General features: G+C 43.9%; 1 protein-coding gene and 1 long non-coding RNA gene across 2 annotated transcripts in view; both read right to left on the reverse strand.

Annotated features, from left to right (window-relative positions):
• LOC135902260 (uncharacterized) overlaps positions 1-7,471 on the reverse strand; it is a 53,640-nt gene extending 46,169 nt beyond the window's left edge. Inside the window, exon 1 of the mRNA XM_070522228.1 lies at positions 7,422-7,471. The gene's annotated coding sequence lies outside the window, so the exon portion shown is untranslated. The remainder of the gene's footprint in view (positions 1-7,421) is intronic.
• Positions 7,472-9,700: 2,229 nt separating this feature from the next.
• On the reverse strand, positions 9,701-15,817 carry LOC139047426 (uncharacterized). The gene is made up of 3 exons (XR_011507147.1): positions 15,665-15,817; positions 14,438-14,550; positions 9,701-9,971 (listed from the first exon to the last, which is right to left on the reverse strand). It is a non-coding gene; the product is annotated as an uncharacterized lncRNA (long non-coding RNA).
• Between the last annotated feature and the right edge of the window lie 5,329 nt (positions 15,818-21,146).

Here is a 21,146-nt window from a genome sequence, read left to right on the forward strand (position 1 = left end):
ATTTGGGTCTCAGCAAGCCATGCAGCTAGAATCGGTCGCGCCGTGGGTAAAATAGCCGGTACGTGTGTTCTTTGTCAATGTCGCCGAGAAGTACCCACTATGCACGACAGACTTCACCGTGTCCGGGATGCGCGCGCCTGTCCTCTTGGTAAAAAAAACAAAAGCAAAAGCAAGAATGAAAACATGGAAAGAAATGGTAGTCAACCGAAGTAAACGCCAAAAAAAAATGTCTGCGTGCATGCGCGTAAAGAAAAAAGGGAATGATAGGACTCCACAGGAATAACGGAAACCAAGGGGTCCGGCAAAAATTAAGGTCTGATAACAGAATGTACAAAACAATGCGAGTAATGAAAAAACATATCATGCAACTGTGCAACGTTGGATCTTCTTAATTATACCGCGATTTCTGCAAGTATACATACAGTACACCATGCACAACGGCTCGGCCTTTCTTTGACGTCGGCTTTGGTTAGCACGCCTTTCTATTTTCAGTATGCTGCCTAGGGAATGGGCGCTAGGGAATGCCCGTTTGTTCGTGCATGGGCTGGCACCGCCGCTTGACGAGCGGCTGCGAGAAGGCGTCGCTCGGTCTCTACAATAAATGCGTTACGGCTGCTCGGCGCCTATTGAACGCTTCGTCGCCGAGCAACGCCAATGATAGCATTACTCGTCACGTCCTGGCTTCAACCCTGTCAGTGTTCTTCTTTGACAAGGTATATAGCACTTGTAGAGAGACGTGTTGTGGTTTAGGCAGCAGTGTAATATGTCCATATACAGCCTTGGAAACTTGCGCGTTTAGTTAACATTTAAAGTGCAGCAAAAGAAAAGCTTTCACTTTAAAAGAAAGTATCGGCAGAGACACATAACACTGTTTACGTGTGGGAATGCGAAATATTCTACCGAGTGTATACCTCGGAACATCATGAACGCGCTCGATTGATGCACTAGTGACGTGGTTCCCCCTCCTCGCCATTTGCTGCACCTCACAATCACACTGGTGAAGGCAGTAGGCCACACCTTTACTCAGCTAGATGGCTGTGATGTGACGTTTGGAGTGACGCACGCAATAGGGACACCTTTAGTCTTCCACAACCATGGAGCCGTCGCAAGTCGGTGAAGCATGCTCGTCTCACACCCCGGATGCCCTGGTTCAGTTCCAACCCAGACCGAAACGTGCGAATTTTTACTTCCTTTAAAGGAACCTCCCTACGGATTTCGGCGTTAATCAGAGAATTTTTTTCGCTTGTTTTTACTCTTGCGCCGTCGGCCATTTTCGATATCATCTTTCTATCACTCAGATTCAGAAGTATTTTTGCGTGGTGGTGCATATGATGTTTTGGCATTAAAAAAATAAATGTTTCACTAATATGCAAGACATTGTATTTCATGAAACAGCCGCCTACGTCTTAGTATTTATCCAAGTTGGCATAGTATGACAAGAGTGTATGACGAGCATGCATGATCGGTCATGTAATGACTATCATGACACGTTTGACATGTGCGTCATCAGACAGGTGCCTACGTCTTGATGATCTCATGTTTGTCTCGTTAAGTTGTTATGTACCGGAATTTGTATAGCGTAATAGTTCTGCGGAAACTCGCGAGGAGGAGACAAGCAATTAATAAAGGGAAATTGACACATCCACGCAATCATAGCGACTCCTACAAAGTTCGACTTCGCATTGCGAACTGCTAGCCTCCTGGTGAGCTCAGATGGTAGAGGGGCTGCCCGGAAGGGCGATGGTGCCGGGTTGGAGTCCTGGACCAGGAGGAATTTTTCAACGGCGAGGCTTTCCGTTCGAGGAACCTGTATCGGTTTCCTTTGTAGCGACTGCTAAGGTTAGGTGGATGTCTCATCTTCCTTTATTAATCAAAATTGGCATAGTATGGCGGGAATGTATGACGAGCATAAATGAAAGGTCATCCCATGAATGTCATGACGTGTGTCATGTAGCTCTCATCAAACAGCCGCCTACTTCTTGCTATATACCAGAATTGTCATAGAATGACAAGCGTGTAGGATGAACATAAACGATAGTAATCACTTGAATGTCACGACATGTGTCATGTAGGTTAGGAAACCCCCGCCTACGTCTCGGTGGCCTCATTGTGCCTTTGATAACTTGGTAGGCTCCCCACGCACTGCTTCACGGAACACAGATACCCACACGGCGTGGGTTTTGCCGGCATTTTTCGCTCTTTCACCGTCCGCCATTTAGGGTGTAATCTTTCGCTCACGCAGACGCCAACAGATTTTCGCCCAGTGGGGCATGTAATACTTTCACATCAAAAAATAAATATTTGATTGATCCGCAAGAAATTTTTGACATTAGTTACCCGAAAGTGTTAGAAACAACTATCTCACGCTTTAATCATCATCATCAAATTTTTATGTCGCACACACATATGCCACATGCAGCGCTGACTTTAGCTTGGATCATTTTGTAATACTAATTACTACTTTAATGAATATGACGCAACATGTGAGAATGCGGTTTTCGATTTCCTATGCTCGAATACGCATGTAGTCTAGAAGCCACGTAATTATGAGCCGGCAGCTGCACTCGCAGTCAAAGCGAACACCAGCGTACTTGTAAGAATGATAATTCAGCTGCGTTAGTAAAACCTATTCGGTTTTACAACTGGTGGATGATCCCAGTTATTAGCTTGTTAATAACGTGTACTTTACGGTTATAAGCTGTCGCTAGTAGCAGGTGGCTTTTCTTTTGTTTTCATTTTTTACGGACAGTGCGTTAACGGACAACACGCACAACACGTAAATGGACAACACGTAAACAGACACAGTAATAAAGAACAAATGCTGTTCGTAAAATTTATGCTCACACACCTCGTCCAATCTCACGGAAGCCGCATGTTAGTAAGTACTGTGATTTTCTTTATTTAAACCGGCGCCACTGCTTTGGTGCAGGCAACAAACGAAAGAAAAATTTAAAGAAGGTAAAAGCAAGCAAGGTATCGCTTACTCGTTCACGCCTTGAAAGAGAGACAGAGAAAAGGATTTTAGCTAGCTTGGTGCAGCATACGCTTGCGACTAGAAAAAAACAAGTGTCCTTGTAAAAAAAATAAAGAAATGCCATGGTTATGTCTCCGCGTTGATTGTGGTTGACGAATATGCTGAGCGAGTGATTTTATTCGGAGCGAATAATTATTGCCGATCTAGGGGAGATTTCTTTTATCAAAATAAAACAAAGCAAAAGAGATTTGATTGAAAAGGAAATGGCTAGTAGACGAGCAAAAAGATAAATGCTGCTTTGCTACCCTAACTGAATAGACTCAAATTATGAAATAGAGACCATGCACTTAAAAACTATCCAGAGTCCATGACACAGGTTACGTTAAGCAATACTAAAGTAATTTCTGCGGGTATGTGGACTTTAGGAATTGTCAATCTGCCTTGGTCACACGCTGCTGTGAAGGCAGGATTGGGAGAGCGACCATTTCAAAAGTGCTTGGTCACCAGCGCATGCTATTCCGACTGCGACCAATGGTGTAGGTACGTCATATCGTGAAAAATAAGAAATATTGCGCGCTCGGAAACTAACTTCTCTCAGAAGTCATTACATGCACATGCTACATTGCCCCTTTCGCATAGCGGTTTTCTTTTTGATTGAAACTACACATTGCACCACAAGAGGCCCTCTGATCATCTATTACGTTTTAGGACTGGCACCTTTCTGACTTCTGGAATTTTGTCTGCTTGAATCATAAATTATACACAAAATACTCGTCAAGCCAAAAAGAACTATTACGTTTTACGTTATAGTCGAAGGCTTTCAGCTGCGCCTTTAATTATTCACCAAAGTTATTAGAAAGCGTTTCCTGAGTTTTCTGTAGCAAACTCTACAGTGCAGACAGAGTGTGAGAGGGGTTGAGTGTACCCCACCTGCACCGCAGAAAGTATTATATGTGATGTGCAAATCTACTTGCGACTTTCCTCGAAGTACGAAATTACAAGATCAGGCATGTACATCACACGCCATGGTTGCTTAGTGGCTTTGAAGTCAAATCTAATCCCGGCCACGGCGTCCGCAGTTTGATAGAAGCGAATCGCAAAAATCACCCGTGTACTTACGTTAGGGTGAACGTTAGCGAACCCCAGGTGCTAAAAATTATTCCGGCATGCCCCACTGCAGCATGCCTTATAATGAGATCATTTTTTAGGCACATGATCCCTCAGAATTCATTTTTTTCTCATGCCCATTGCCTCCACTTTATGAATAATTGCAAAGTACTATCCTCGTTTCACATAGTTTCGGGGCGTATATACATATTTTTTCATCATTTTACAATTCATCGGGACCTTTTGACAATTTTCTTGGACCAAGTGCACTGTGCAGTTAAAGCAAGTGTACATCGTAAATAAAGAGGGAGGCGGGGCGCGCATTGACTTGCTACCTCCCCCCCCCCATGAAAATAAGAAAAATTGCACCATTAAATGGAGCATAGCCGGAGCATGGAAAAGCCTTATGCAAAAGAACTCACCACTCATGAATGAAATCTCTGAAATTAAAAAAAAACAAAGACATAAAACAATCAATGTGAAGTAAACATATTGTATGGTAGCAACGGGAGTGCCGTAAACATTTCTACGCTGCTTCCAAGCTATAGTCTACATTTTCATACTAAACCCAAAGCTCTCGTGCTTAGATATGCTAGTCTTGTGATACACACACGCGCCTCCTTCAAGCGACACAAGGTGTTAGCAATCTTGTCATGCCCTTGCGCAATTTGAAGCCCTTACCTACGCAATAGTGGGTGTTTCAGCAGACTCTCTCAGAAAGAAATTTTAGCTGCCTGTGGTAGATCCGATTCTAGTCCATGAGCTGGTCTACTCGAAGAAGCGGGCATTACTTGTAGCAAAAGCTGAAATGCATAATCTGCTAATTGCCAAGAATTCACCAATAGCGTTGTAAGCAATTCGCTTTTGCGCATACCTAATTTATAGCGCATAGCAATTTCTGCGCAATGTAATTGCGCATAGCAATGACAGTAATAATTCGCCGTACTTACCTGACTGGGACACTTCGGAAATCATTGATTCTTCTAGAACACAAAGAGAACAGGTGACAGGTTAGACAACTTTAGACCAGATTTAGAAAGCGGATTTAAAGGTGAAACATGTGGAACGATTCTTCTTGCCCACTTGGCGAGGTACAACTGCAGCCGCTGTTGTCACCTTTCTTTAGGCCTGCAGTTTCTGTATCACGAACCAGGCTTTTGAATACGGTAGGCAGTATATGTATACATATATCTTCTTCTTTTTTTTCTTTTTTTGGGGTTTTACGTGCCAAAACCACTTTCTGATTATGAGGCACGCCGTAGTGGAGGACTCCGGAAATTTGGACCACCTGGGGTTCTTTAACGTGCACCTAAATCTAAGCACACGGGTGTTTTCGCATTTCGCCCCCATCGAAATGCGGCCGCCGTGGCCGGGATTCGATCCCGCGACCTCGTGCTCAGCAGCCCAACACCATAGCTACTGAGCTATATATATATATATATATATATATATATATATATATATATATATATATATACACATACATACACAGATAGATATACAAACATTGCTCGCGTATGGCACAACAATCTTCTACATGCGGAAGCATTACTTGATAAGCCAGTGATTACTTGCACAAGGAATCACGTTGAATTAGTCTGAAATTATTAGAATTTTAATAGTCGACCTGTTGGCTATAAGCATTGTAGCGTGCCTTGCAATTTGGAAACTCTTAGTACTAAAGAACAACCGAAATGGAGCAAAATTAGCAACAGACAAGTGAGACAAGTGGTGCCAATTATGTGGTAAAAATAAGCTGCTCTTCCACAATATCTTTTTTTGGCGAATGACACTTTTTTTGCATTAAAGCACGAAAAACAATAGTCAGGTCAATGTATTTCGTCGCATATTTTTTAAACGCATATGTTGAAACAGGTGTCATCATCAGAATTCCTTCCAGTTGTCTATGCCTTGTCAAGTCACCTGTTATGCATAAAACAATTAGGTAAAAAGCTAAATTGTGTTGTCTAGCAGTACAGGCATTTGCAGTTGTGCAAGAAATGTCCATTTCTTCAATTAATCCAGCTTATGAAGTATATTTCTGCTGCATATCGCAAACAATTGTAAAGTATTTTTACTTCCCTCGAAAAAGGAAAAGATTGGTATGTGATCTCCAAGGTGCACAACAAAACATTCAGCTGCCAGGAAACGCTTAAATCTCTGTGTCGTATGCATTTCTTTGCAGTCTATTAAAGTTCCGCACCGAATGGACAAGTCAAAGCCATCGCATTACAGGATATGTTTACGCTACTACAAAGACCAATGTGTGAGATAACGTGAGGCTAAAAACATACTCTGCGTATAGTTCACTACGGTAGATGTATATATTACATTGTCTAGTTTATTATTTCAAGGAAAGTGTTTTTTGTGTCTTCGTCGCATTTTGCGTGTTCTATCTATCCGATTTGTCAAGTGATTGTGCGACTTGGTAAGCCACACTGAGTATGTGACCGAATAGACAACTTGGTCGAACAACTACGCGGAACATGGCATGTGACACGGGGGGTGTGTGTCCATTCTCGGGGAATGACCCAGGATGGGTATCTGGCACTACGCATGCACCCGAACATACAAACAGAAGAGATAGGAAACAAAGAATCTTGCAACAGAACATTGAGGAAGTAGGCTACGCAGAAGGCGGCACTTTTCTGCAATCTGTTACACGCGTGAGATTGCGTTACCTTTGACTAAACACTGCGCTGCTTTTGCACCGATACCATTCAGTTTGCGTAGATATATATTCCAGTGACATCATTCAGTACACTTCTAACATTAGCGTTACGTTTGCATAAGACTCATTTTACCACACCAAGCAGCATCTCAGAGACCTTCGTGTAGCAGCAATGGTTCGCACATAAACACAGGATCCACTTTTTTTGTTGTTGTTGTTGTGAAGGCATTTTTTTCAGCGAAAAATGGCGTGACAGGCGGCTGCTACGCGGAGACTGCTGCTACCTAAAACAACACTGGGAGCGGTTATTGCACCTGTAGTGGAGCAGGGCTAAGCAGGTACCGGCCAGCTGGTCTCTAGTATCCCTAGTTCGAATGAGATGCCTTTTTCACTAGTGCTATTTAATTCCGAGAGATCATTTAACTTGCAGGAATACTCTTATCATTTCGATCCATTGAAACTCATAACTGATTATGGAATTGTGTCTTTTTGTTCTCAGAGAGAGCCCGAAGGCTGTAGGCAGAATCCACTGCGTCCCTAGTTCATGGTTTGCATAGACAGATCTCTACGCGCTGAATTCCAGGCTGGAACTCACTCTAAGACTGTAAGCTCAGCATTTGCAGCTCTTGTGGTGAGGGAAGCGTGAAGGCAAACATGTTGGACTCTTACCCATGGCGAATTGTGGAGAGCGTCAAGCGCTGCTGGAAGCTACTGTTCGGCGACCGTTGTCTTCTTTTGTCTCGTGTCCCAGACAGTGACGCGTACCCACTATCGGGGATTGGCCAAGAAGCAGGCGCTTTTACGTAAGGTTAGAAGTATAGAGAAACTAGATTAAAATAGTGGAGCGTGGGGCGATAGGACTGTAATTTAAACTTGCAATGAAAATATTGTTAAGAATTTTGATAAGATAATTTAACGTAAAGAAATGAAATAATAGAAACTATGGATAAATGTAGAAAATCAGCAAGGTACTCTTTTCGTCTCTCTAATAATATTGCAAACTGCAAGAAAAGCATCCCTATGGCTGTATCCCAGTGAAGTCGCCCCGAAAGAAAGAATAATAAAGAAAAATAATGTTCCATAGCTTCAGGTCCACTGCAAAAAGAACTAAGAGGCGACATTGCGAGACCGGACCTGTGTAAGTAAAAATTTAGAGGACGTATACGACATCTCAATTTTGTAAAAGATACTTCCAATTGAATTGAAGGACACCAATAAATATGACATGGGAAGCCAAGATGGTGGAATTCAGAACACGGTGTTAGCATGGATATTGCAGAATTTTGACATATAGTGAAATTTCTGTACCTAGCCGCGTTGACATAAGCTGATGTCGACAAAACAGATATGATAGGGCCGTTCAGGGATGCTCGCGCGAGTGAATTGGTCTTTTCATGCAAGTGCAACCCATGATGTCCCGTTACCCAAAGCAAACATACCTTTTGTAAGTACGGAGGTACCATCGAACGAAATGTTCTTTGAATTGCTGAATTTAAAGATGCAGTTAGTGCTGTGCATACAGATAGCGAGTCGGTCCCGATAACAGCTAATGGGTCTTTTGGAGGGAGTTTTCGCAGTGCTAATATATTCTGTAATAATTCTGCCTGAAATATAGGTGTGAAGTCGGGAAGGCGAAGGGAGTAGGACCATATAAGAGATTCAGAGAAGATCCCCACTCCTGCCTTCTCATTGCAAACAGAAGCGTCAGTAGCTATTACGCTATGGTCCGCGGCCAGCCATGCAAACAAGAAAAAAAGAAGGCGCGGCTTGACGCAGAGAGACATTAGAGTTTTAGAATGTCCGGTATTCCGAAATACGCAATGGCGTTGGCGCAAATACCGGCTTCAAGACCCTGGTAGCAACACCTTGTGAGGCGTCCACTAACCACATTCTCTTATGGACAAGTTTTCGTCAATAATGAGTGCACTTGTTCGAAAAAAAAGACATTTACTAAGGCAACGTGCCCACGGTTACGCGATTGTTGAGTATTTACACTAGCAGCGAAAGAGAACACACTTAGTTACTGCAATAATAGATCAATATCTGCAATAATCTGTGTTTCTCTGGTTTAGCTTTGCTTCACCAGGCGGCACCACCAACCGGCATCATACACCGTGCTTGGTTCACCTTAATGTTGAGGACAATGGCATGCTTACAGACTAACTAGCTGCTCCACGTCTAGACCTGGCGCAAGATAAAATTGTCTAAACATGCATGAAACATGAAACATGAAAAAGGAGAAGCACTTGACCTGTGTGGGGGCGTCGTGCTGATCGGCGTGTGTAACGCGAATTGAAGGAGACGGAACTGAGCTGTCCACGGTGGCCTGCGCCCGCGGAGATGTTGTTGCCGTAGGAGACGCACGGGAAGTAGACCACTACCGAGGAGGATAGAAGAGCACAACGAGAAGAAAGGACGATGCAGCGAAAGAGGGCCACCTCGCCGATCATCATCGACGTATAACCGATGCACAGAGTGCCGCTGATGATCGTCTGCCTAGTGGTCTTCGATTTGCCCTACACTGTAAAATAATTTACACCCCTAAGGGTTTTTTTCGGTGTCTATAACTAACCCCCTAGCACCCTTGAAAAAGCTGGGTTTTATAGGGAATTACACCCTTGTGATGGTTATTCTATATTCCAATAACACCCTATCCCTTGAGGGTGTTTTGAACAACATATTACCCTTCGACCCATGGGGTGTAAGGGTGCGATCAGGAATATATTACCCCTTCACCTATCGGGTGTAATGAGCAATATAATAGCCCTTGAAGTACGGCATGTGGAAGCGGGTACATATGCACTTCATTGTTTGTTTCTAAGTCTACAGTTAGGCTAGCACACAGAAATGTTATGTATGGTGTGCATACAATAGGTAATGTGTTTACAAACGCACTGCATAGCAACTTTGAGAGAAAACACATTATCACTTGTGAGTGTTGTGCGTGAAATGGTCCCATTTATCACAGATACAGAGTGACTGCATGGAGGGTCATTTATTCTAGCCTCCTGTACAATATTTTGAGCTTGCACTATGCCTTGTGGTGACAAGTCTTGCGGCCGTTCTACATTGAAGAACAGTCTCATTCAAACCAAAGTTCCAGGGCACAGGCGAGGATGATGATGCCTTTTTGTAGCTCCATTCCAATGTCCTAAGGCGAGCCATCATAGATGAAGCCATTTCTTCATTGATCACTGTAGCCATCTGCTTCTTTTCTACCTGCAAAATGATTTGTTGCAATTTAATGTCAGGAAAAGTACACGAAACATGACTAGCAGCGCTTCCCTGCATCATTCACTTTAATATTTCGAGATCACATGAAGAGCAGGTTAAAGAAAACAAGCACAGATAGTGCTTACTTCCAGGAAATCGTTATTTCGAAAGAATAAGGCATTTAATCTGCCACATCATGAATGTAGGAGAGACAGGCTACACAACTATATGAGGGCAATTCAGAAATTATTGCCTCCAAGCCCACTACTTTGCCAATATTACAGCAAACATTTTGAACTTTTTATCATTGATGCACTTATGCGTAAGCTATCGAATGTCGCTTGCCTCGCCTTCCTATCTCTTCTCGTTCCAGAGTAATCGAGCAATTCATGGCATCCAGTGGTGACGTCCAGTTGAAACAACAGGCTGTAATTGAATTTCTGACTGTGGAAGGTTGTGCGCATATCAACATTCATGGCCATTTGACTGCAGTTTACAGGAATGCCTGTGTTGACATCAGCACTGTGCAGAGGTGGGCAAGGACTGTGAAAGACCAAAATCCTACCACATCAAATCTCCCGGATCAGCACCGAAATGGATGGCCCACAATGGCTTCTAATGAGGGTCATGAACATCAGCGGATGAGTTGACTCGTTGCAATCGCAGGATCAAGCAACACCAGATTGCAACACTCGCCATTTCCATTGCCTCAGTGAACCACATCATTAAAGACCTGCATTACAAGAAGACTTGCGCTTGTTGGGTGTCACGGTAACTGACGACTGACATGAAAAAGTCGAAGCATAGCCAACAAGTTCAATTCTTGTAACCCAGGAGGTTTTTAATTATGTGGTTCACTGAACCAATGGAAATAGCGAGTGTTGCTGCAATCTGGTGTTGCTTGATCCTACGATTGACCCGATTCAACTCGTATGCCTGATGTTGATGATCCTCATAAGAAGCCATTGTGGGCTGTCCAGTTCGGTGCTGATCCTGGACATTTGATGCGGCTGGATTTTGATGTTTCTCAGTACTTGCCCACCTACGCACAGTGCTGATTTCAACACAGGCATCCCCGTAAACTGCTTTCAGATGGCAATGAATGTTGAAGGGCGCAGAACCATCCGCAGTGAGAAATTCAATTACAGCCCACTGTTTCAACCGGACATCAGCACTGGATGCCATGCATTGCTCGATTACTTTGTAACGTGAAGAGATAGGAAGATGGGGCAAGTGACATTGTATAGCTTAAACATCAGTGCATTAATGATAAAGAGCCAAAATGATTTCAGTACTACTGGTAAAGTAGTGGGTTGTGCATCAGTGCACAACCCACTTTTGTGCCTCAGGGCATAAAAGTACATTTTGTTAAAAAAGTAAGTGGAACAACAGTGCATTTTTCCGGCAAGTTTGATGGTGCATATCTCCAAACTGACGCCATTCTGGAAATCAATTCCAAGCAGATACACCTTGTAATCTCACTGGCTATGATTCGTAAATTACAATATGTGCCCCAGATAAGTGGTGGCGCTGGCAAACACTCCCAGCGTTCTACTAGGAAGCATAAATACCCAAGAAAGTGATGGGGAAACGGCGCCCGCAGTAGCTCAATTGGTAAAGCATCTAACGCGTAATGCAAAGACGTGGGTTCGTTCCCCACCTGCAACAAGCTGTTTTTTCATCCACTTTCATTTCCATTAATTTATCATTTCTTTATTTCATTTGTTAATCACAAGTAATTTACCCTAACTTGTCCTTGGTGTCAGTGTTTGCTGGCTTCTTAGGATATGATTAATAAACATCGGGTTTCTTGGTTAAGCCCCTTTCTTTTCGGTTATATTAGCTATAATGTAATTCATTCGAAAGATAATAATTTTTTTAATTAGTTTAATATGTTTCGATTTCTTGTGCTAGATATATCTGCGTGTTTGAATATTCCTGCTCAAGGACTAGAATTATGCTATATGCAACAGGACTATATTTAAAAATTCCACAAGACTGAAAATCATCACCCTGCATAAAAACAGTGTGAATTTAAAAACAAGCTTCAGTGAACCCTATTGAATCAGCAAATGGCCAGTGTAACTAGTCTGATCATCCTGGAAATCTTTTGTAGCTTATAAGCATAGTGAATTTCAATTCCACATTTAGGAGTGCAAATTTTTCTAGAAGTCAGCTTTTTCTTTTTAACAGCTAGCATACCTGCCAGTTTGCTTAAACATAATGTTGCATGACTTCAACAGTACTGCACAATCACTTTTTTCTGCTCACAGTGTCTAGTGATGTGTCTTTAGCAGCTGAGGTAACTAATGTTCATGCAGATAAACATCAGAAAACATTGCAATAACTGCCAAGAAAATGCAATCATGCGTTTTGTTTACAAAAGAGCATGTGCTCTACCTTCTGCCAGGTTTGTTTTCCGTGTCAGGCTAGAACGGAACTTGCACAAGAGGAACCTTTTGCATCCATGAAGATATTTTATGAGGTTATGGTGGTGTCGAAACATGACATCAACCATAACACTTTAAACTATTTTATGAAACAGGTATTTGTACAAAGATAGAAAAGGCACCAATTTTGAATTTATCACATTTGGTTTAGAGTACCATAGTATAAATGGCTCAACTAGTACAGGTACGCAAACGGGCTAGTTGGTATTGGTCGATGACAGTGGACAATGTGAACTCGACAAAGGATGGAGAAAGAGGCGATAGCATTTGTTCCATTTCTCGCCACTTTTGACGTCCCTTGTACAAGTCTGCGCTGTCTGTCGAACATCATGGATCAACTAGTACAGCCTGAAAAAAATATGTCATGAAAGAAAACTTGACTTTCAACCTCGACAATTCTGCCTGTTAGGTATTATGGTTTCTTTAGAACTTATTTCTTTATACAAAGTCAGACCCATCAAGTAAAGCTTACTGAGAAAGAAATGAAGAACAACGTCAACACCTCTCAAGGCACATGCATCAAAGGAGTCAGAGCATCATACACATTACCTTTAGGTGCAAGAGTATTCTCTTTCTTAGGCAAACTGCATTTCTAGTTTCTTAAAGCCTACATATTTATTTAAAGCCTACATATTATAGCTATGGGAAAATCACAAGGTGGAAAAGATGTGTTGGTGCAATTTCAACTATTATGTACAACAGCAAAAGGTAAAGCACAGGAAGTCTCACTGCTCCTCTGTATAAATGACATTCAGTTTCATTTGTCATGTCCACTCCTATCCTGATGGCAGCAGAAACAGTAAGACAGCAGCGTGGTTCAGAAAGTAGATGAAGGAGCTGATATCCTAGCTGACATAAAGAGTAAAAAAAGGGAGCTGGTCAGGCCATGTAGTGCAGACGTGAGACATTATTAACTAGCGCGAAAAAGACAACGGACGACAGCTAGAAGCACACAGGACAGAACTCTAGGCTTCAACTGAAATTTTGGCTACACAGAAACATAGGATTCAGGGGATGCGACGTCAACGCATGGAAGCAACATTTATCTTTCCTTTTCCCTGCCTGACACAGGAGGTATTGGAGCCAATCGATGGGCAGGTTCATTTCGAGATACGAACACTCTTTTTTGGCGAGAGCAAGGGAAGGGGTACTCACACACTTATCACCCGCTTTTCGATGCGAAGTGCTTCGAATATTTTCATGTCGACCTGCCTCTAGAGCCGCGTGGGCAGATGAGTGCTTTGAAACTGCTCAGTGCATGAGCACTTACAGCAATGATTGGCCAGATGGCCACCAGCCATGACAGCTGCCCTATCTTTGTTCCCCCAAGCGGTCGTTTAAACACCGACCTGTTTGGCTTGAGGACACGTAGGGCAGCTTTGAGTGCCTTGGTGGCTGGTGGCCACGTGGCCAATCATCGCCATATGTGCTCATGCACCGAGCAGTTTCAAAGCAATCGTGTGCTCGGGCAGCTCCAGAAGCAGGTACATAGGGAAATATACGAACCACTTTGCATCAAAAAAGTGGGGAATAGGTGTGTAAGCACCCGCCTCTGGCTCTTACCAAGAATGTTCGTAAGTGAAATTAACCTGTTCATAAATTTGTTCCGATAGCTCCTGTGTTGTTTCTTCCCGTCGACATTCTGTGCATTCCATGTTTCTGTGTAGCAAAAATTTCAGTTGAAGTCTAGACTTCTTTCTTATGTGCTTCTTGATGTCTTTTTCACGCTAGTTATTGATGTCTCAAGTCTGCAATGAGCACCAACTAGCCCAAGTGCCTTCTTCAACCATGTAATGCATAGGGCAGATAATCGGTGGCACATTCGAGTTACAGAATGGATGCCAAGAGAAGAGAAGGGTAGTCAAGGACGGTAGAGAAGTAGACTACGATGAAGTCAAAAAATTTTGCAGGCTTCACTTCGAATCAGCTAGCGCAAGACAGGGGTAATTGGAGCTCACTGGGGGAGGTCTTCATCCTCCGGTGAAAAAAATATGTAGGCCAATTGTGATGAAAAAAGTATACCTGTCGGGTCAGACGTCTTCACTGTCTTTTCAGCAACGTGTAGGCCCAAGAAAGCCAGTCAGTTCCCATGCAATTGCTTCATGCTGACTGCAATTGCTTCATGCTGACTGCAACTGCATGGGCACAAGAAAACAATCCACCATTAATACCATTCGAGATTGACGACTCAATAAAAGAACCTCTCAAAACTGCAAATACAATTAAGCATTTACCAGCTTAATAAATACATATATAAAGGCCAAGAATAGCTACAATAACCACACACTTTATAACTAGACATTAAAATAAGGTAGTGAAGCGTACAATAACCGTAGGACGCTAAGTGCAATTCATTTCAGAAATACTGTTGACAACTGACAGGACGCCTTAGGCAGGGTTCAGTCACACAACAAGAAAACAAATAGTAGTAATAATAAGCACGCCTGCGTGAAACCAAGAAACGAGTACAAGGACGAGAAAAAAATTGATTAGGCTCGGTGTGCTTATTTATACAAAAAGGTAAATTTATAAACAAATAGCGCAACCACGCATTCATCCGCAACAGCACGACAGCTTCTATAACAAACGAGCACAACTTAAAGCGATTGATAAGTACATAGCCGGGACGGTCGTGGTTCTTTTGTTTTGCATTAGTTCTAGTCATGAAACCACAAGCATTGCAAGCTGCCTGCGCCATTACCTACCACGGGACCTCCGACAAAAAAAAAATAACAATTGAGTGAAATTACACAAGCGACATTTAATACGGTTGTCACACTGCACACTTTTGGCCGCGATCGATCCTGACTGGAATCGAATTTCTGGACGCGTTTGGCCTCGTTGCACAATCGGTGGACGGGAGCCAATCGCGGCCGAAAATTTCGATCCAGAACGCGCTCAATCGTGCTCGAAAGTGGCCGTGTGACACCGGTATGAGTCTGCGCCCATCTTTGGTAACAGAAAGAACCAATTAGTCAAACCAAAGTATTATTTCCCTGCCTGCGCCGAATACTGACGCGTAGCAGTACTTAATTCTCTACAACTGTAGTTGAGGACACGTGAACAATGAAACATTCATTTTTTTTTTCTTTTTCACATTCGGTGCCCATAGGCTACGCCTGGAGTACATATACTACACTCGCATCCAACACACCTTGCGCTGTCCTTTAGATAAATTACGCGAAAATTACTACCACAATGACGCACCATAAAAAACGCGACGCTGAACGTCGCTACGTACGTACGTACCTTTTATATGAGCAGTTCATGCGCCTTGCAAAAGGCCCTCGGTTTGAAGGCGGAGCGCTGTCACGATCTGTACTCTGGGCACGCCGTTTCGTTTACGTAGTGGATGGACCATGTTGACGATGCATTCCGCCGAAAAACAAAACGTCCACTTCATCACTGCTCAGGCCGAATGCAAGATGTTTTCTCCTTCGCCACGAATGACGGCCGTCGTAGGCGTAGTAAACACACTGTCACAAAGAAACACCGATGTCGTAGGCCGCTGGTGCCCTTCTTTCTCACGCATAATCGCGTCGCCTTCACTCCGGACGCTCACTTCGCGTCGATGAGCACAAAAGTACACGAAAACAACGAGGTGGTACAACCTAAACGCAGCAAAAAACAATCTAATTACTCACAACTTCAAGAATGTCACGGAGAACACACACATGTGCTCCCGGCGGCCCGCCGCGAGACGCAGGAAATGACGTAGCGGCGATAGCGGCGACACCCGTCGGGGGAAGTTATTTCAATTTCGGTTTCGTTTTCAAGGCATAAAAAACAAATATTATTTTAAACTATGTGTGTGTATTACTTTCAAAGCTATTTATTTTACGCTACCTCTAAGCCATTTTCTGTGTTTACGGGTAGTTTCACTGGAAATTTATTTCCAGAAACATGGGCTGATATCAAATCAAATGGGGCAAAGGTGGGCTGGTAACTGCGTGTAAGTGAATTTATTTGTCGATGCTTTCTTTTTTGCTTGTTTGCTTGGACGTTTATTTGTAAAGAGACGTGGCCCTTCCTGATTGTATAAGATACAGAGGTACTTGCGAGTCTGTCTTTTCTTTTATGCACAGAGAAACAGAGAGAGAAAAAAAGCTTTAATTGGCATTTTCAAGAAGGTCACAATGCTCATATTTCTGAACTGGAGTGCTCACTCAAATTTTAAATAGCTTGGATTAACGGCAGATATAAAAGTACTTGCATAATAGCTTTCTAAACGTATAGGCGACACCACGAAATTTCACATGTGCAGAATTACACGAAAACCTTAAGTTTCCAAGTACGAAAAGTCTTTCTTTGCCTGCTGTCGTGAAAGTGCAACCGAAGCGAATCCAGATCTCGGGGTTTTTTTTCTTTGTTTTTATGAGCGGGTGAGCGAGTGGGGCCTATGACCGCTCAAAAGAAAGAACAAATATAACAACGATTCCCCTCTGGTGGACAGCACCGTGAGTTGTCGTTGTCATAATCTGATGTCGGTCTTTGTCTTACTGCAGTTGCTTATAATAACAGTTTGACGGGTAATGAGGAAGATATATTCAAAATCGAGGTATTTTGTGCATGCGGTAGACAAGTCATTTTCGACCCAACTACGCTCGCCCTCAAACTACCACGAGCAGAGCAATTTAGTATTGTTCCCATTCAATAGCTGTGCCTATACCATCGCCGAACCCCTTTGCTCGGCGAGGGTGCAGCTGTGCTAAAGGCTATTGAATGACAACAACAATTTCCTGGCAAAGTGTGGGAACTGTGATGACATTTCGTCTGGGTGTTGGCTTTAAGCATTCTCTTGTCTACCCTTAGTACCATACTGTCTCTCCTCTGCGCTGTTGCATGTGAGTACAAAAAAGTAAGTGCTGCACCTTCTGCACTACTTTTGCGGTGGGTGGGGGTGGGCAGAAGGGGGCTAACGCGTAATTAGTCTTCCAGAGGGCATTGTGTCGATGGCCAGGGTGTTTCAGTGGGCATTGTGACGGCCAAAGAGGTCCAAAGAGTATTGTAGCGATGCCCACGAAGTTCTCGCTAAAAGGACTCGCACACGCCTTCCCCGCGTCCCTCTCATGTTCATTATGCACGCTCTCAAACCACCCACCGACGCGGCTGGCAAGCCAGTGACAGCAGCAGCAGCAGAATTGGAAAAAGTGAGGGAGGAGGCATAGAAAGCTTCGCTTTAATATCTGGCAGAGCGCTCCTGTGCACGCTGTAACCTGCAATCCAGAGCTCTGGTGTTTTGACAAAATTCAATTTCATTCTGCAAAGTATTTCTTTCCCGTATTCAGCATGTGCACCTGTCCTACCCGTCTCGCGAGGGGAGACGGGCGAGTCTCGCGCAGGTCTACATATGCCAAGACATCGCGAACGTACTTGGCAGGTGGGCAGTAGCGCGCACACTTGAAAAATGCCTCACCACTGTTCCGTGAACAAAGACGGGTCTGCAAATGCCCCGCCAATTTCTGGAATCTTGTTATATCTACAATGATTGGCTTGATATCCTATTCATGCATGCAATAATACTGTCTCCAATTTGGGAGGGTAAATATTTCAGTAAATACCGTTGTTATTCGGTGTTGTAAATACTTTATGCATCGCAAGTTGTACGTTGGTTCTCTATACTTTCTTAGATTATTCTCCCTTTCTTTTTGAGCACTCCGTTCAGGCAGCTGTTTGTAAGCCAGTAGAACGTTCCTTTACTATACAACTACAAACTTAATAGTTTCTTTTTGTACAGCCAGCTTCGTAAATTGACGCAGACGCGAAGGCATGAGCGTTTTGCATGGCTCTTTCTGCAGATGCTGCTTGTGCAAAGCATTGTGGTGGGTGAGAAGGCTCAAGTTTGCCAACGAACCTACCTTGTTTATAAACTTGAGAGAAGCAGAACGAATTGGGGTTATTGATCCGGCGAAAGAAGGTCAGGTGGGCTCAAAGCTTCTCTAATCGGCGTATCTTTTGTCCGCGTATGGTTCGTCGCACCCTTTTCTGCCTGTTTTGTCATGCTTGAAAGAAACCTAGACGACCGTCCAGCTGCATGCTGTCACGTGGCCTATTCATTTTGCTAGATTCCTGGCGTCCCAAAAGCAAGAGCTGCACTAGTTCTGCCTTGCTGAAAACATTTTGAACATTTTTCTTTTGGTTAAGTATTCAATACTAGAAAAAGTAGGTGCGCGCTTTTGGATTCCGCGGAATTTGTGCGTGACGACATTTAGGAACTGTGTGCCACCTAGAACACTGTGACATAATAGATAGTAGTGCTTCAGCAACAGGTTTTTCCCAGGACATATTTAAAATGGCTTATCAAAACAGACAGTGAAACGGAGGGGGAATCTCTTCAGGAGTTTTATCGGCTTTGAAAGCCCGACATGTCTCGGGGGGGAAGGGCTTGGGGTAAGGCAGGGCCCATTTCTGGATCCGCCACTGGTTTTTAGTGCCGTGGGACACGCCGTCTCTTCGTGCAATTGTATGTTTGTGAATGTGATAAAAACAAACAAAAACACCCTTGCACCCACCCCCAATATTCTTAGTCAGTGCACCCTTTCGGTGGGTAAAAGGGTGTTATGGCATCTAGAACTGCCCTATGCTTCGCAAAAAGTCATGATGATGGGATGTTTCTTGAATGAAAACACCCTTCAAGGGTGTTATGATTCGCAATTCTCACCATCAAGGGTGTAAATTATTTTACTGTGTATGCCGGTCCTAATGTTCACGCTGTTCATCGAGAGTCCCATCTATGCATTGCCTACCCGTAGTGGTGCTGCAACAATACCGAAATCACTTGGCGCGCTGTTTCTTTATGTATATAAAAGGTCCATGAGTTCGCTCCTAACGTCGCGAGCTCCCATCGCCGCGGCAGAATTCGCAACACTGATCTTCCCCGTGAAACCTATCTTGGCAGCGTTACGTCCATCGAATTGTTATCAGGAGCGCGTTATCATCAAATATGCCGTTTGGATGCTTCTTTGACTTGTTCTTTATTGATACGAACGCAGGGCACTGCAGGCTGTATGCGTGATACCAAAGAATGTATGTACGTATCCCGTGAATAGCTGGGCCGTGAGAGGTCCCCACTAGCTAGAAGTTAACAGCGTCGCTTTAAACAGAATACACCCAAGTGTGCTAATTCAAAAAGAAGATAAATGTTAAATTAATACAGTGGATAGTATTTCGTACCTGACACAAGCAATTATCTGCAAACGAAAAAGCAAACGTTTCTTTCACGAAGACTAGTACACCGCGATGGGCATGATCACGTCAGCAAAGACATTCACACGTGAGTGCGTGCGTGCGTAACGCGTGCTGACGTCGCCAGCCAGGGTTACCGTGATCGCTTATCGCCTTCACAGGGTTATCAAAAATGCGTTTGTCACCGCCGATAGCGGGAACTGAACTTCCCTCGAGGATCGTTCGTCTTCCTGTGGGTATACCGTCACGTCGCGTTTGCAAAAAGCTTCTGTCACGTTATGCTTGTCCCTATACCGCATCATACGCAAGGTCACTAACGTGGCCTATGAGATCGCTACGCTAAATCCTACGCCAAGGTCTGCGACGATCCCGAGTTACATAGTCCGTGTCTCGCGCCCTAAAGCGCATCACTCTCGACATGAGCCCCAATTGCACCGGGACGGCCTTTCTGCCGGCACCGGGTAATGTGACGGGCGGCGGTCCTGTCGTCGGTGCTTGGACGATGACGACGACGGCGGTGTGGTTATTGGGTGTGTAAGCGCTAGCCCCACCACTGCGATAGCGTTGTGCGCCTTGCCATGTAAATACGTCCTCTGTCTGTAGTATATCCCTGAACATCCTACCCATGTTTGCAGTATGACGTGGGAAGAGGCCTTTTAACTGCATTCTGCACGCATTACATAAGCATAAGAAGAGGCATTGAGCCACGTACTATAGTGAGCAATATGAGCGTTAACGCGCGAAAGCGTGGCAATAGCCTCAAAATAACCTGAATAGCCTCTAGACCTAGAGCGATAGGCGGATGGCGTTGTCAAAAACAGAGGTGAAAGAGGACGTTCTTGCGGTAACTGTTGGCACTCTCATCACGTCTGCGTTTGTCGAAAACGGCAGCTTACGGAGTTTCACTGGCCGCCGATAGACGATAAGTTGGTTACGTGCACAGTAACCTACAGCGAGTAATTTTTTTCTCACGCTTTCTTTAGAGGGCAGGTCTTAGGCACTCGTTCCTGCACGTAGCGCAAGGTATATTCACATATACCCCGATAGGACGGTATGGATATCTTGTGGAGCGCATCTTGTGACGCTTTCCAGGCAGACGGACAGATTTCCCAGGGAAGTAGCTCTCGAATGTTTACGCTTTACAGGAGTGCTGCTAATGCCCACGCTTCAGTGCACAAAGTTATCGGTAACCGCAATATCAAACAGCTTTATTAATGTGGCCTGGCGATAGGAAGTTCCGCGCTTTGTATAAAGAGACGTATGGTGGGAGTGCCAACAGTTATTAGAATTGCGTCCTCCTTTCCACTTTCTTTGCGATAGTGGCCGCTACGTATCACCCAAAGCAGGGTTCGAGGCTATCTGATGAGGGCTCCTGTTCTCCCGCTCATATTGTTCCGATAGTACGTCCACGCCTTGTTCGTTTATATGTCCCTTCCTTAGTTCCGTCAGTAGTCACGTTTACATGAATAAAGTAGAAGCGTATCGTATGATCTTGCCGTATCGCATTCCGCTGATGGACCTCCGTTTAAATTTATGCGTATGCCAC

The sequence above is a fragment of the Dermacentor albipictus genome, chromosome 7, assembly GCF_038994185.2.
Source record: "Dermacentor albipictus isolate Rhodes 1998 colony chromosome 7, USDA_Dalb.pri_finalv2, whole genome shotgun sequence".
NCBI lineage: Eukaryota > Metazoa > Arthropoda > Arachnida > Ixodida > Ixodidae > Dermacentor > Dermacentor albipictus.